The sequence below is a fragment of the Chiloscyllium plagiosum genome, unplaced genomic scaffold, assembly GCF_037043375.1.
Source record: "Chiloscyllium plagiosum isolate Xiang-an unplaced genomic scaffold, Cpla_swu_hap1 HiC_scaffold_20, whole genome shotgun sequence".
Taxonomy (NCBI): Eukaryota; Metazoa; Chordata; class Chondrichthyes; order Orectolobiformes; family Hemiscylliidae; genus Chiloscyllium; species Chiloscyllium plagiosum.
The window spans coordinates 33291452-33308872 of NW_028270158.1; the positions used below are offsets into that span (position 1 = coordinate 33291452).

General features: G+C 42.4%; 1 protein-coding gene across 2 annotated transcripts in view; it reads left to right on the forward strand.

The window, feature by feature from the left end:
* The first annotated feature begins 1226 nt into the window (after positions 1-1226).
* Positions 1227-17421, forward strand: part of kdm8 (lysine (K)-specific demethylase 8) — a 41795-nt gene continuing 25600 nt past the window's right edge. Inside the window, exon 1 of one of the 2 annotated variants that reach the window (XM_043711662.2) lies at positions 1227-1245. The gene's annotated coding sequence lies outside the window, so the exon portion shown is untranslated. Of the gene's footprint in view, positions 1246-15693; positions 15830-17421 lie in introns of those variants that run through there. The other variant, XM_087997787.1, reaches the window with a different exon arrangement.

Genomic DNA, 17421 nt, shown 5'->3' on the forward strand with positions numbered 1-17421 from the left:
TGGAGATGGAGGCAGTCCAAGCTCATTGCAGATTTGGGCAACACCCCTTAGGAAGGATATAATATCTCTGGAGGAAGTACAGTGTAGGTTTGCATGAATAATTCCCCAGACTTCAGGGGTTAAGTAATGAGAAGAGATTTTACAAATTAGGCCTGTTTTCACTAGAAGTTTAAGGGGTGATCTGATTGAAGTCTTCAAGATATTAACAAGAAAGGCAAGATAAACTATTTCCATTGGATGAGGAGTCTAGAACTAGGGAGCATAGTCTTGAGAATTAGGGCAAGACCATTCAGGACAGATATTAGGAAGTGTTTCCACACATAAAGGGTGGTAGAGGATTTGAACTGTTTTCCACAAGTGGCAGTTGATGCTCGATCAGTTGTTAACTTTAAATATAAAATAGATGTACCTCTGGTAAGCAAATGTATTAAAGGATATGGTAAAAACAAGGACTACAGATGCTGGAAACCAGAGTCCAGATTAGAGTGGTACTGGAAAAGCACAGCAGGTCAGGCAGCATCCGAGCAGGAAAATCGACGTTTGGAGCAAAAGCCCTTCATCAGGAATAGAGATATGGATATGGGCCAAAGGCAGCTGTATGGAATTAGATCACAGATCAGCCATGATCTCATTAAAAGTCTGAATAGTCTCAAGGAGCTGAATTGTCTACTCTGGTTCAGATCCACCTTCTTTGTGTTGTAGGAGGTTTGTAGTGAAACTGACAAATGTTCTTGATAGAGGTGGCTGATGTTTGTGTTATGAGTGTCTATTTAAATGATTTGGAGGTGCCGGTGTTGGACTGGGGTGGACAAAGTTAAAAATCACACAAAAACCAGGTCATACTCCAACAGGTTTATTTGGAAGCATTAGCTTTCGGAAGCTAAAGACTTAATTCTCCGAAAACAACTCATTTCTTTTGCTAACACTTTCAGCATTTAATGTTTTTCTTATTTAAAAAAAAAACTCGTGTATTTAATTATGCTCCGTGCAGGCTCCACTCCATTCCGTCCCTCTCACACCGCCCCGGCCTGTTCCTTGGACTCGGATACACACACATGCGCACACCCCCTCAACCCACTGAAGTTGCGCGTCACGAATTCCTGCGTACCGAGCCGTGACGGTGATGGAACTTCTGCGCAGGGATAGGTAACGTCATCAGATTCTGCGTTCGGTTTGTGGTTTGGTTCGGGAGTGGGAGTGGGGGGTGGAAATTGGTGGACAAAATGGTGTCACTGATGTAGGCAGGTAAGGGGTGGAGAGCGTGGGGTGGGGGCGCGGCAATACAGTTAGAGTGGTCTCATTATTATTTTGAGTTATCTTCAATAGCTGTTAGAAACGTGGATGTTTCATGTTATATGCTTTGTTACGTCTTGTAGTTCCCCAGTAGTTCACAGCTTTACATTCAGACTGGTGCTCCATTGGATATATTTCTCAGATCACACCATGTGTTATAGCCTAATGGTATTAACACGTAGACTGTAATACAGTTGTGATTAATGTGTCATTCTGCATATTCGTGTACAGACGTGTGTGAACATAGTTTTTAACCTTTTAAATTAAACAACTTTAAATGTGGTAACTATTCTGTGGTGGCACAGAAATGTCCAAAAAAAGTGTTAAATTGTAATTTCTCTCCCAAACTTTGCATTGCCCACTTCCCCTGAAGTCTGCAAAGTTTCCAATTCTGGTTGGACAATCCTGAATGGATTTTTTCACATCGCTGTGCCCATTCAACACGACCAACCTCACAGTGCTGTGTTGCACTGATTCTTGTCGTTGTCATATTATGACTGTTGTGTCCCACTCCATGCTATTGCCATTGATCACTGGCCTAAATGCACACCTAACAGCTGTACATCTGACATGCTATCCCAGTCATATACCGCCCAACCCCTGCAACTGCCTTTAGTGACTCAAAATGGAATAGTTATGCCATTGTAGAAGGCGATTCAGTCACTCATGTCTGTGCTGGCTCTTCAACTTCTCCAGTAAAAGTTCCACTGCTTCAGCCTTTTCTCATAATCGGGACCTTTTTTTAATCAAGTAATTATCTAATTCCCTTTTAAAAACTTAATTAATATGCATAACACTCAGATCATAACCACTTGCTGTACAAAACATTTCACCATTGCTCCTTTTTCCACTACCCTTAAATTTGTGTTCTCTGGCTTTTGACATGAACTAATGGGAGTAGTTACTCCCAAATAGTGTGTCTAACCCCCATCCTGTTGATTTTGAACACCTGCACTGATTTTTCTCTGACGTTTCTCCAATCTATCCATGTTACTGAGCGGATTGATTCCCTTTGCACCTTCACCAATACTGTCACATTCTTCTGAAAGTGTGGTACCAAATAATTAACACTTAAATACCTACTTCCTGCCACCATTGCTATTTTGCTAGGTAAGGGAGAGAGACTCCGTTCATAGAGATGTACAGCATGGAAACAGATCCTTCGGTCCAACCCGTTCATGCCGACCAGATATCTCAACCCAATCTAGTCCCACCTGCCAGCACCCAGCCCATATCCCTCCAAACCCTCCTATTCATATACCTATCCAAATGCCTCTTAAATGTTGCAGTTGTACCAGCCTCCACCACATCCTCTGGCAGCTCATTCCATACACGTACCACCCTCTGCATGAAAAAGTTGCCCCTTGGGTCTCTTTTATATCTTTCCTCTCTCACCCTAAACCTATGCCCTCTAGTTCTGGACTCCCCGACCCCAAGGAAAAGACTTTGTCTATTTATCCTATCCATGCCCTCATAATTTTGTAAACCTCTATAAGGTCACTCCTCAGCCTACGATATTAAGGGACTATAGACCCAACCTGTTCAGCCTCTCCCTGTCACTCAGATCCTCCAACCCTGGCAACATCCTTGTAAATCATTTCTGTACCCTTTCAAATTTCACAACATCTTTCTGATAGGAAGGAGACCAGAATTACAGGCAATATTCCAACAGTGGCCTAACCAATGTCCTGTACAACCGCAACATGACCTCCCAACTCCTGTACTCAATACTCTGACCAATAAAGGAAAGCATACCAAACGCCGCCTTCACTATCCTATCTACCTGCGACTCCACTTTCAAGGAGCTATGAACCCGCACTCCAAGATCTCTTTATTCAGCAAAGCTCCCTAGGACCGCTCCATTAAGTGTGTAAGTCCTGCTAAGATTTGCTTTCCCAAAATGCAGCACCTCGCATTTATCTGAATTAAATTGCATCTGCCACTTCTCAGCCCATTGACCCATCAGGTCCAGATCCTGTTGTAATCTGAGGTAACCCTCTTAGCTGTCCACTACACCTCCAATTTTGGTGTCATCTGCAAACTTACTAACTTTACCTCTCATGCGCGCATCCAAATCATTTGTGTAAATGACAAAAAGTAGAGGGCCCAGCACCGATCCTTGTGGCACTCCACTGGTCACCGGCCTCCAGTCTGAAAAGCAACCCTCCACCACCACCCTCTGTCTTCTACCTTTGAGCCAGTTCTGTATTCACATGGCTAGTTCTCCCTGTATTCCATTAGATCAAACCTTGCTAATCAGTCTCCCATGGGGAACCTTGTCGAACGCCTTACTGAAGTCCACATAGATCACATCTACTGCTCTGCCCTCACCAATCCTCTGTTACTTCTTCAAAAAACTCAATCAAGTTTGTGAGACATGATTTCCCTCGCACAAAGCCATGTTGACTATCCCGAATCAGTCCTTGCCTTTCAAAGTACATGTACATCCTGTCCCTCAGGATTCCCTCCAATAACTTGCCCACCACCAAAGTCAGGCTCACTGGTCTATAGTTCCCTGGCTTGTCTTTACCACCCTTCTTAAACAGTGGCACCACGTTTGCCAACCTCCAGTCTTCTGGCACCTCACCTGTGACTATCGATGATACAAATATCTCGGCAAGAGGCCCAGCAATCACCTCTCTGGCTTCCCACAGAGTTCTCGGGTACACCTGATCAGGTCCTGGGGATTTATCCACCTTTAACCGTTTCAGGACATCCAGCACTTCCTCCTCTGTAATCTGGACATTTTGCAAGATGTCACCATCTATTTCCCTACAGTCTATATCTTCCGTATCCTTTTCTACTTTAAATACTGATGCAAAATATTCATTTAGTATCTCCCCCATTTTCTGTAGCTCCACACAAAGGCCGCCTTGCTGATCTTTGAGGGGCCCTATTATCTCCCTAGTTACCCTTTTGTCCTTAATATATTTGTAAAAACCCTTTGGATTCTCCTTAATTCTATTTGTCCAAGCTATCTCTGAATTCCCTCTTAAGTATACTCCTATTTTCTTTCTATTCTTCTAAGGATTCACTTGATCTATCCTGTCTATACCTGACATATGCTTCCTTCTTTTTCTTAACCAAACCTTCAATTTCTTTAGTCACCCAGCATTCCCTATACCTACCAGCCTTCCCTTTCACCCTGACAGGAATATACTTTCTCTGGATTCTTGTTATCTCATTTCTGAAAGCTTCCCATTTTCCAGCCGCCCCTTTACCTGCGACATCTGCCTCCAATCAGCTTTTGAAAGTTCTTGCCTAATACTGTCAAAATTGGCCTTTCTTCAATTTAGAACTTCAACTTTTAGATCTGGTCTATCCTTTTCCATCACTATTTTAAAACGAATAGAATTATGGTCGCTGGCCCCAAAGTGCTCCCCCACTGACACCTCTGTCACCTTATTTCCCAAGAGTAGGTCAAGTTTTGCACCTTCTCTAGTAGGTACATCCACAAACTGAATCAGAAAATTGTTTTCAACACACTTAAGAAATTCCTCTCCATCTAAACCTTTAACACTATGGCAGTCCCAGTCGATGTTTGGAAAATTAAAATCCCCTGCCATAACTACCCTATTATTCTTAAAGATAGCTGAGATCTCCTTACAAGTTTGTTTCTCAATTTCCCTCTGACTATTGGGGGGGTCTATAATACAATCCCAATAAGGTGATCAACCCTTTCTTATTTCTCAGTTCCACCCAAATAACTTCTCTGGATGTATTTCTGGGAATATCCTCCCTCAGCACAGCTGTAATGCTATCCCTTATCAAAAATGTCACTCCCCCTCCTCTCTTGCCTCCCTTTCCATACACCAGCCCCTCAGCCATGCATTCATCTGCTCTATCCTCCTATTCCTGCCCTCACTGGCTCGTAGCACTGGGAGTAATCCAGATATTACTACCCTTGAGGACCTCCTTTTTAAATTTCTGCCTAACTCTCTGTAATCTCCCTTCAGAGTCTCAACCTTTTTCTTTCCAATGTCGTTGGTTCCAATGTGGACAATGACCTCCTGCTGACCCCTCTCCCCCGTGAGAACATTCTGCACCCTCTCTGAGACATCCTTGATCCTGGCACCAGGGAAACAACACACCATTCTGCTTTTTCTCTGCTGGCCACAGAAAGGTCTGTCTGTACCTCTGACTACAGATTCCCCTAACACAATTGATCTCTTGGAAGCCGACGTACCCCTCGTTGCAATAGAGCCAGTCTGAATACCAGAAACTTGGCTGTTCGTGCTGCGTTCCCCTGAGAATCCATCACCCCCTACATTTTCCAAAACAGCATACATGTTTGAAATGGGTATATCCACAAAAGACTCCTGCACTAGCTGCCTACCTCTCTTACCCTTCTATGTGACTGTATCTGAGACGTTCCCCCCTCCCTATAACTGCCATCCATCACATATTGTTGCTGTTGCAAATTCCTCATCGCTTCTATCTGTCTCTCCAACCGATCCACTCGATCTGATCAGATTCGCATCCAACAGCATTTATGGCAGATATAATCCGCAGTAACCCTTAAACTCTCTTTAAACTCCCACATCTGACAAGAAGTACATATCACTGCAGAGGCCATTTTTGCTCCTTCACAATCTACAAACCCAGAAAATAACACCGCCTTATTCCTCTACAAACACTGCCCCAGGTTAAATTAATAGCTATGGCTTATATTTTAAGTCTGTCCAAGAGGCTTATCTCCAAAAACATATAATCAAGAAAGAATCCACTATACTCACTACTGCAGCCTTTCTCTTGGACAGACTTAAAACAACAATTAGCTTGTCTGATTCTGTGCTGTGAAGTTCGCCCAACAGTTCCTCCAAGATTAGTTGTGAATTTCACTGTTAATTTTCCCAGATGCACTCCAATGTTCAGCGATACACAAATTCAAACAGCAAAGGCAGTAACTGTGTAGGTTCTTTCTCTCCTGCACTGTCCTCTCCATGTGCTTCCTTTTCTTAGAAGTAGGACACACAATTGCAGAGGTTGGAGACTAAATCAAGCCATTACATTGTGGATTTCTGGGCCAGTTGAACTTGTGTTCATTCTCATCTTTTTTGCCAGTACGTGGGTGCCACTAACTCCAATAATTGGGACAGGCATTTCTATTCTTCTTCCCAAAGTAACACTTTCATATTTTCCTACAATGTACTCCATTTAATCTATCTATGTCTTTGTAGATTCTTTAAATCTTTTTGATTTATTATTTTGATACCTTCTTCGTATCATCAATTTTACTTGCCATTCAATCGGTCTCTTCATCCAAGACATAGAATAGGTTCTGAGCATTTGAAACCCCAACACTGAACCCTATAGCTTGACAACCTGAAAATGACTCCTACTGTCAGTAATTCTCTAGTCATGCTAACATGTTACAAAACCACAAGCTCTTATTTTGTGTAGTAATCTTTGTGGCACCTTATCAAGTGTCTTCTGGAAATCTAAGTACACCACATCTACAGGTTCCCCTAATCTATTCTGTTTGTTTCTTCCTTAACTACTTATAATAGTTAAATGCAATTTCCCTTCCATAGAAATGGTGTTGGCTCTGCCTGATTGTTCTTTTTTTAACGTCTTGCTATCATTTCCTTAGTAATGGATTCTAACATTTTCCTCATTAGGAAACATTAGGCTAAGTGGCCTGAAGCTTTTTACTTTGTCTCCATTCATTCCTAAAAAGAGGGGTTACATTTTTTCTTAATCTACTGGGAGTTTCTGGGATTCCAGGAAATTTTGTAAGATACAAGCAAGGCATCCATTATCTCTGTAGCCACTTGTTTTAAACCTTAGTTTGGAGGGCATCAGACTCATGCACTTCTCAGCCTTTAGATCTAATAGTTTTTCCAGTAATTTTTCCCAAATGATTGTGAGCGGTTTAAGTTCCTGCCTCTGCTTAACCTATTGATTTTCAAGTATACTTTGGTTTGCAAAATATTCTGGCCATTGATGTACATCAAAAAAAAGTTATGGTCCTAACATTGGTTGTCCAACATGTTGTGGTCTTGAATCAGAAGCCCAGATTGGTTCATGATCTCATTCAGTTATTTAAAGTAAATTTAAGTTTCAAAATCCCAAATCCTCAATAGAATAAAGCCACACAATTCCACGGGTTTGGAAATCAAACAACAGTCAAACAGTTTTGTTAGCAACCCAGATGTCAGTCATAAAATTCTTATTAACACCTGGCTTTTCCTCCAAAAGAATTTCCATATTCTCTAGAAACTTCTTCTTCTTAATTCCCTCACTGCAATCAGGAATGCCCGAACACTTGCTCATGTCCTGGTTGTTCAATCCTGTCTTCCAGATAGTGCTCTGACTCTCAAGCTAACCTCCAGATTGACCTCACTTCTCCAAGAGCTTTTTGCAGCTCTGCTTGGTTAGAACCTGCACACAGCATTAATTCACTGCCTGGAGACTCTTCCTCAATTGCTCTCCCAGTGATCACCTTGCAATTGTTTTTGCCCAGTCTCTCAGGAAATTTCTTCATCCCTCCTGATTCCTGTTACCTTTGTGATTTCTTAGTTTCTTCTGGTTACTTCACTCAGACCACCTGGATCTTTCTTCAGCTGCCTCTGAACACATGTAGAATCAGCCATGCTCACTATGCGCACCTTGGATTAGCAAGGTTCTGAGAACTTGTAATCTGGATTGCCTCCCGATACAAGATAAGTTGGTTCCGTAATAAACAACCATCTTTGCACTATGCCATTGTTCATGCCTCACCATTCACAGGTATCAAATCCCGTGAAGCTATGCCCTCATGCATATCATTGGTTGCTTCACATGTTCTCAGAGTGCACCGCCTCCAGCAATCTGACAACAGATTCTTTCATAGAGATGTACAGCATGGAAACAGACCCTTCGGTCCAACTCGTCCATGCCAACCAGATATCCCCAACCCAATCTAGTCCCACCTGCCAGCACCCAACCCATATCTCTCCAAACCCTTCCTATTCATATACCTGTCCAAATGCCTCTTAAATGTTGCAATTGTACCAGCCTCCACCACTTCCTCTAGCAGCTCATTCCATACATGTACCACTCTCTGTGTGAAAAAGTTGCCCCTTAGGTCTCTCTTATATCTTTCCCCTCTCATCCTAAACCTATGCCCTTTAGTTCTGGACTCCCCGACCCCAAGGAAAAGACTTTGCCTATTTACCCTATCCATGCCCCTCATAATTTTGTAAACCTCTATAAGGTCACCCCTTAGCTGTCTACTACACCTCCAATTTTGGTGTCATCTACAACTTACTAACTGTACCTCTTATGCTCACATCCAAATCATTTATGTAAATGACAAAAAGCAGAAGACCCAGCACCGATCCTTGTGGCACTCCACTGGTCATAGGCCTCCAGTCTGAAAAACAACCCTCCACCACCACCCACTGTCTTCTACCTTAGAGCCAGTTCTGTATCCAAATGGCTTGTTCTCCCTGTATTCCATGAGATATAACCTTAGTCTCCCATGGGGAACCTTGTTGAATGCCTTACTGAAGTCCACATAGATCACATCTACCGCTCTGCCCTCATCAATCCTGTTTTCACACACACAAAGCCATGATTTCCCACACACAAAGCCATGTTGACTATCCCTAATCAGTCCCTGCCTTTCCAAATACATGGAATCCTGAGGGACAGGATGTACCTCCAATAAATTGCCCACCACCGACGTCAGGCTCACAGGCCTATAATTCCCTGGCTTGTCTTTACCGCCCTTCTTAAACCGTGATACCACATTAGCCAACCTTCAATCTTCCGGCACCTCACCTGTGACTATCGATGATACAAATATTCTCAGCAAGAGGCCCAGCAATCACTTCTCTAGCTTCCCACAGAGTTGTCGATTACACCTGATCAGGTCCTGGGGATTTATCCACCTTTAAACGTTTCAAGACATCCAGCACTTCCTCCTCTGTAATATGGACATTTTGCAAGATGTCACCATCTATTCCCCTACAGTCTGTATCTTCCATATCCTTTTCCACAGTAAATACTGATGCAAAATACTCATTTAGTATTTCCCCCGTTTACAGCGGCTCCACACAAAGGCTGCCTTGCTGACCTTTGAGGGGTAAATCAAGGACTGCAGATGCTGGAAACCGGAGACTAGATTAGAGTGGTGCTGGAAAAGCACAGCAGGTCAGGCAGCATCTGAGGAGCAGGAAAATCAGCGTTTCGGGCAAAAGCCCTTCATCAGGAATAGATGATTTTCCTGCTCCATGGATGCTGCCTGACATGCTGTGCTTTTCCAACACCACTCTAATGTGATCTTTGAGGGGCCCTATTCTCTCCCTAGTTACCCTTTTGTCCTTGATGTATTGGTAAAAATCCTTTGGATTCTCCTTAATTCTATTTGCCAAAGCTATCTCATGTCCCCTTTTTGCCCTCATGATTTCCCTCTTATTTATACTCCTACTTCCTTTATACTCTTCTAAGGATTCACTCGATCTATCCTGTCTATCCCTTTACATATGCTTCCTTCTTTTTCTTAACCAGACTCTCAATTTCTTTAATCATCCAGCATTCCCTATACCTACCAGCCTTCCCTTTCACCTTAACAAGAATATACTTTCTCTGGATTCTCTATATCTCATTTCTGAAGGCTTCCCATTTTCCAGCCATCCCATTACCTGCGAACATCTGCGCCCAATCAGCTTTCAAAAGTTCTTGCCTAGTACCGTCAAAATTGGCCTTTCTCCAATTTAGAACTTTAACTTTTAGATCTGGTCTATCCTTTTCCATCATTATTTTAAATCTAATAGAATTATGGTCGCTGGCCCCAAAGTGCTCCCCCACTGACACCTCAGTCACCTGCCCTGCCTTATTTCCCAAGAGGAGGTCAAGTTTTTCACCTTCTCTAGTAGGTACATCCACATACTGAATCAGAAAATTGTCCTGTACACACTTAACAAATTCCTCTCCATCTAAACCCTTAATACTATGGCAGTCCCAGTCTATGTTTGAAAGCCCCTACATAACCACCCTATTATTTTTCCAGATATCTGAGATCTTCTTACAAGTTTGTTTCTCAATTTCCCTCTGACTATTAGGGGGTCTATAACACAATACCAATATGGTTATCATCCCTTTCTTATTTCTCAGTTCCACCCAAATAACTTCCCTGGATGTATTTCTGGGAATATCCTCCCTCAGCACAGATGTAATGCTATCCCTTATCAAAAATGCTACTCCCCCTCCTCTCTTGCCTCCCTTTCTATCGTTCCTGTAGCATTTGTATCTTGGCACATTAAGCTGCCAGTCCTGCCCATCCCTGAGCCATGTTTCTGTAATTGCTATGATATCCCAGTCCCCTGTTCCTAACCATGACCTGAGTTCATCTGCCTTCCCTGTTGGGCACCTTTCATTGAAATAAATGCAGTTTAATTTATTAGTCCTACCTTGTCCCTGCCTGCCCTGACTGTTTGACTCGCTTCTGTTCTCAACTGTACCCGTCTCAGATTGATCTCTTTCCTCACTATATCCCTGGGTTCCCTCTTCCCCCCACCTTACTAGTTTAAATCCTCCCAAGCAGTTCTAGCCAATTTCCCTGCCAGTATATTAGTCCCCTTCCAATTTAGGTGCAATCCGTCCTTCTTGTGCAGGTCACTTCTACCCCAAAAGAGATTCCAATGATCCAAAAATGTGAATCCTTCTTCCATACACCAGCCCCTCAGCCATGTATTCATCTGCTCTATCCTCCTATTCCAGCCCTCACTAGCTCGTAGCACCGGGAGTAATCCAGATATTACTACTCTCGAGGACCTTTTTAAATTTCTGCCTAACTCTCTGTAATCTCCCTTCAGAATCGCGACCTTTTCCCTTCCTATGTCATTGGTTCCAATGTGGACAATGACCTCTTGCTGGCCCCTCTCCCCCGTGAGAACACTCTGCACCCTCTCTGAGACATCCTTGATCCTGGCACCAGGGAAGCAACACACCATTCTGATTTTTCGCTGCTGGCCACAGAAACGCCTAACACAATTGATATCTTGGAACCTGACGTACCCCTCGTTGCATTAGAGCCCTTTCATTACCTGGTTTAATGATTCAGCTCTGCTAACAATGTGTACTAATTATAATTTTTATAATTGAAAAGTATACATATGGAAAGTTTACATAGAGCTCAATTTACAATACAGTTTTTTTCTTCCGGTTGTTCATAACAATGTGTTTAATTACTGGAGATTCCAAAGAAATTTGAAGATTGGCGCTAGCATCTCTATTTTCTCTCTACACCATATTTAATTTTTTTCCATTATCCACATGATCCTCCAGCCGCTTCACTCCCCTGCCTTGTGCTTTCTCACCTCCATCTGGAGCTGAAATTGAAACTATAAAGACCATCTGCAAATTCACTAATCTTAATTTAGTATGTTCTTTAATCCAACAATATTACTGCTATATTTTGTTCAGCAATTTCAAGACGGAAATAAAACTGCCAGAACAGTTCGAAATCCAGAAAAGTGGTCACTTCCATTCCTTCTCCTACCTTTTGGAGATGGTTATTGTTTTAGAGATGGATAGGAGATGCTGAGGATAGGGGATTAAAATGGAGTTCTTCTCAAATCCATTCAGTGAGTTAACATGGGCATTAAAAAACAGTTTCTGGATCAGTGGTGCTGGAAGAGCACAGCAATTCAGGCAGCATCCGACGAGCAGCAAAATTGACGTTTCGGGCAAAAGCCCTTCATCAGGAACAGTGATATCAGAGGCAGAGGGGAATTACTTTCTTGTATCCAGGAAGTTGGAATAAATCTAAATACAATACTTAATAAAGTTCTTGTCATCTTTCTCATAAATTCTTCACTTAACCCATCACTTTCACATTCTGGATAATGTGTCTGCTGTGGTCCTGTTTTCACATATTTTATGTGTAAGACACAGATATGTCCAGAAATGCACAAAAAGCTTTTAACTTTCCAATAATTCATTTAACTCTGTGGACTCTACAATTTTTTCAACATAAAAGTTATTTTTCAGGAAGAGTTAGCATTGTGCACTCAGATTCCTACTCCAAATAAAATAACATTAATCTGGGATTAAAACATACAATATTGTATCAATTTCTTCGCTTGAAGCAGAAAACAAATTGATTCTAATTGAACATTTGATTTTTCTGCACTTCAAATTCAATGCATTTCCTACTTCCTGTATCTGAATGTAGGCTCTGCTCCTCTTCATCAGCATCACTAGGGAATTCCTTCACTTCAAAACCTACATCAAATACCTTGGTAAATATTGATATCTCCTGACTATTCTATGACAGATCTACATTGGATTCTACAACCATTTTGCATTCTTCTAATTATGCAAAAACCATCTGTATAGCTTAGTCTCCCCCTCGCTGGGCAACATTGCTATTTCCAGAGCACAGTATGAGATACCTGGACGTGATGCTACTGTGGAAACTGTTAACTAATATTCAATGATATTGTGTTCATTTAATTGCACAGAATGTGCCTGCATTTCCTTGTTTAGCTTCATTTTGGGCAGAATCACTATTTTCAGAGCACCACAATCAAGGTGATGGTATTGGTGAATCTGCTGTAGGTTACTGAACCATTGTTGTGGTTCTGTTTGCCGAGCTGGGAATTTGTGTGGCAGACATTTCATCCCCTGCCTAGGTGACATCCTCAGTGCTTGGGAGCCTCCTGTGAAGCGCTTCTGTGATGTTTCCTCCGGCATTTATAGTGGTTTGTCTCTGCCGCTTCCGGTTGTCAATTCCAGCTGTCCGCTGCAGTGGCCGGTATATTGGGTTCAGGTCGATGTGTTTGTTGATAGAATCTGTGGATGAGTGCCATGCCTCTAGGAATTCCCTGAATTGTAAATTGGGCTCTATGTAAACTTTCCATATGTATACTTTTCAATTATAAAAATTATAGTTAGTACACATTGTTAGCAGAGCTGAATCATTCAGCCAGGTAATGAAAGGGCTGGAATGCTGTTCTCTGTTTGGCTTGTCCTATAATAGTAGTGTTGTCCCAGTCGAACTCATGTTGCTTGTCATCCGCGTGTGTGGTTACTAAGCATAGCTGGTTGTGTCGTTTCGTGGCTCGTTGGTGTACGCTGCAGTTGTCCTTAAAGGAATAGTCTCTGGAAATCTGTTTGTTTGTCCTATCCGTAATTATACTTGTCTCCTGATTTCATTCTGGCTAATGCCAACACAATCTACCGACACCTGACTGAATAGTTCTTTAAAAAGGTTTTAGATTAGATTACTTTACAGTGTGGAAACAGGCCCTTCGGCCCAACAAGTCCACACCGACCCGCCGAAGCGCAAACCACCCATACCCCTACATTTACCCCTTACCTAACACTACGGACAATTTAGCATGGCCAATTCACCTGACCTGCACATCTTTGGACTGTGGGAGGAAACCGAAGCACCTGGAGGAAACCCACGCAGACACGGGGAGAGTGTGCAAACTCCACACAATCAGTCGCCTGAGGCGGGAATTGAACCCGGGTCTCTGGCGCTGTGAGGCAGCAGTGCTAACCACTGTGCCACCGTGCCGCCCCCCAAATATCTGCCAGTGGAGGATGGAATTGAACTTGGGTCCCTGGTGCTGTGAGAAGGCACTGCTAGCCACTGAGCCATTATGCTGCTTCAGGTCTTGGAGAAGATTTGTAGTTCAGGTTGTGAATCAAGTCATTGGTTTGCTCATTGAGCTGATGGGTTTGTTTTCAGATGTTCCATCACCACGCTGGGTAACATCATCAGTGAGCCTTCGATGAAGCGTTGGTGTTCTGTCCCGCTTGCAATTTATCTGTCTCGGTCTGTTGTGGTGAGTGATATCAGTTCCGATTCTGTTTCTGAGAAGTTGGTAAATGGGGTCCAAATCTATATGTTTGCTAATGAAGTTCTGGTTTGAATGCCAGGCCTCTAGGAATTCCCGCCCATGTCTTTGTTTGGCCTGTCCCAGGATGGATGGATTGTCCCAGTCGAACTGATGTCCCTCTTTGTGTGTATGGATTCTAGTGATAGTTTCTACGGATTCCCAAAAGTTCACAAACAAGGAGCCCCGCCCCCCCCCCAGACCCAAGATCTCACCTCAAAGCACACTGACATACAGGCTAGCAAAGGAACTGCGACAAAAACTAAAACACCCTGGTAGAAGTCTCCACCCACTCCATCCACTCCACCCAGGAATTCCTTAACCACATCATCAATGACACCTAGAGGTCGACGAGGTCATGGTTTCCTTCGACATGACATCACATCAATAAACATCACCCTAGCCAAAGAAGCAGTGGTCTCACTGCTAGATAAACCAGGGATACCTGACAGGGCCAACTCCATCAGCAAGGAAAGCATCCTCAAACTACTGGATCTGTGCCTCTCAGCCCACTTCACATTCAATGACAAAATATGCAAACAAATCATTCTGACACCTATAAGATCATCAATATCAGGTCTTGTAGTAGAAGCAGTATGCAGAGGCTAGACCGAACTGCCCTTCCCACGATCCAGCCTAGGCTTTGGGTCGGCTATGTGGATGACATCTTTATCCTCATGAAACGCGACAAACTAGAAGAAACAAACAAACATAAGCAACATTCCTTTCGGTGCAAAGTTCACCAAAGAAGAAGAGAACAATAACCGACTTCCCTTCTTGGACATCATGGTGTTATGAAAAGCCAACGGAGAACTGCAGACCAGCATTTACAGGAGAGCCCCATACACTGACCAGATGTTCAACTGCAAAAGCAACCATCCCAACCCCTACAAACACAGCTGCATCAGGGCACTGTTCAAACAAGTCACAACACTTTGCAACACTCTGGAACTATAAGAAGTCAAGGAGCAACACCTGTACAACATATTCGGGAGCAACAGTTACCTGATGAGCATAGTCTACCGATTTATGCACAACAGACCGAAGCAGCAAGACTCAACACACCCAGACACAGTAGTAATGCTACCATACATCAAAGACATTTCAGAGATGACCACCAGACTACTTTGGCCCTAGGCATTATGGTAGCCCGTAAATCTACTACTACACTAAAACAACTAAAACAACAGATGACCTGGACCCCCAGGCAGCAGAACGAATGTAATAAACAAAGTACCCTGCAAGGACTGCAGCAAACATTACATTGGACAAACTAGCAGGAAACTAGCCAGCAAGATACATGAGCACCAACCAGCCACCAAAAGACATGACCAAGTATCACTGGTACCGACACACACACACAAGGCATACCATTTCGATTGGGATAATGCATCCATCCTGAGACAGGCCAAACAAAGACACACACTGGAATTTCTAGAGGCCTGCTATTCAAACTGGAACTCCATCGACAAACATAGATTTGGACCCCATTTACCAACCTCTCAGAAACAGAACCGGAAATTATATCACCCACTTTAACAAACCAAGACCCATAAATAGCAACCAGACAGAACACCAACGCTTCACCGGAGGCTCACTGATGCTATCTAGCATGGTGACAAAATGTCTGAAAACAAGCCCACCAGCTGAGTGAGCAAACCAACAACCAGTTCTTCCAAATCCTGTCTGGTATATTAAAGGTACCTGTTTGATTTTACTTTTGAGGTTTCTCTATTACCTGACACATCACAAATTTTATAGAACTGCATCACCATCTAATGATCAGCTATCCATTTCTCATCTGCAAATCTGTGATGATGTCTGAAACCATTTCAGCCTCAGCCTCTATCTTAAGTCTGCATCTACCTCCTGAGTCTCAATTAACAAAGGCATAATTCACCTTTTAAAAATTAATGTTTCAGCTATTCTAACTTCTGTTTTTGGGATGAATTTGACTTCTGGTGATGACTTTATTCATCAATTGTTCTGGTCATCACACATGACTGAAAAGTACCTGTAACTATTCTGTCTGTTTAACCTCATTTGGACTTTCCGTGGTTAAGGATGAAGCTAAAACATTTATTGCAACCAAATGATTCCATGAGTAAATTAACCATCCAATTTTTTAACAGCACCCACTACAACTGTTCCATTCAAGGGAACTGACGTTCTAATTTTACTTTGTGCGTTTGAGGTAGGATGTACTTTCCATTTATCCCATTTAGCTTTAATTTCACACTTTGGAGGGAAAGCAATACAATTCCAGTAGCTTCTGCATCCATTTAATATAAGTATTTTCCAGTTCAACAAAATCCCTTTATATCTTTCATCAACCCTTCTCACCTCATCTATACTCTGTTTTTTACCTCTGGTTTCCTGGTTATAGTTAAAGCCACAGTACGATCCATGGTGTTTTCCTGTTGTATTCCTTTTTCAGGTTTGTTTTTTGCAAGCCACAACAATTCATAAAGTCCTATGGGCTTCTCTCACAACTTCAAGCATTCTCAACAAAAAAAAGTTCCACTTTGTCACAATGGAAACACTTCATAAAATCATAGAGATGTACAAAAGCTTTTGATTTCTACCAGCCTCCACTCAACAGCTTCCTTTCTGATCTGAGGAGGAGACCTTTTCCATTCTCAGCTCTCTATTCTCTACCCTGGATAGTTTTTTTTCTTCCACTTTCTATCTTTCTCAATTTTATTAAGTTGACAAACAAAGATTTAGTTTTGTGGATCAGTTCACAACTGTGTGTCTAGCAGTTACAACCCTTCAGTATTCAATATGGTTTTTTGTTCGAAAAAGTAGCAAGTTTTGGAAGTCTTCTAAGGGAACGATCTGAAAGCCCTATACCTGGTATTTACTCTCAATACCTGTACTCCCCAGTCAAAATTACTTTGTTTAATCCTTTCAAAGTAGGTTTGTCTAGACTCTTTCCTTAAGTTCCGAAACATTTGTCTGTATGCTTCAGGAACTAACTTGTGTGCCCAGAATTGCCTGTTTTATCCAGTTATAGTCCAAAGAAACCTCCTCTGACAGTGAAGCCTGTTGTGTACTCTACCTGTCAGTTTACTTTTCATGTTACAAACATAGGGGAAAAAAGACCACTCAGCCCTTTGATCCTGCTGTTCCATTCAATAAGATAATGACTGACCTAATTTTAACCTCAACTATACATTTTTGCATATGTCCTCGATTAATCTTTTATCTTCTTGGTAATCAAGAATCTATCTATCTGTGCCTAAAATATTTGAAGATGCTACATCCACTGCCTTTTGAAGAAGGAATTTCC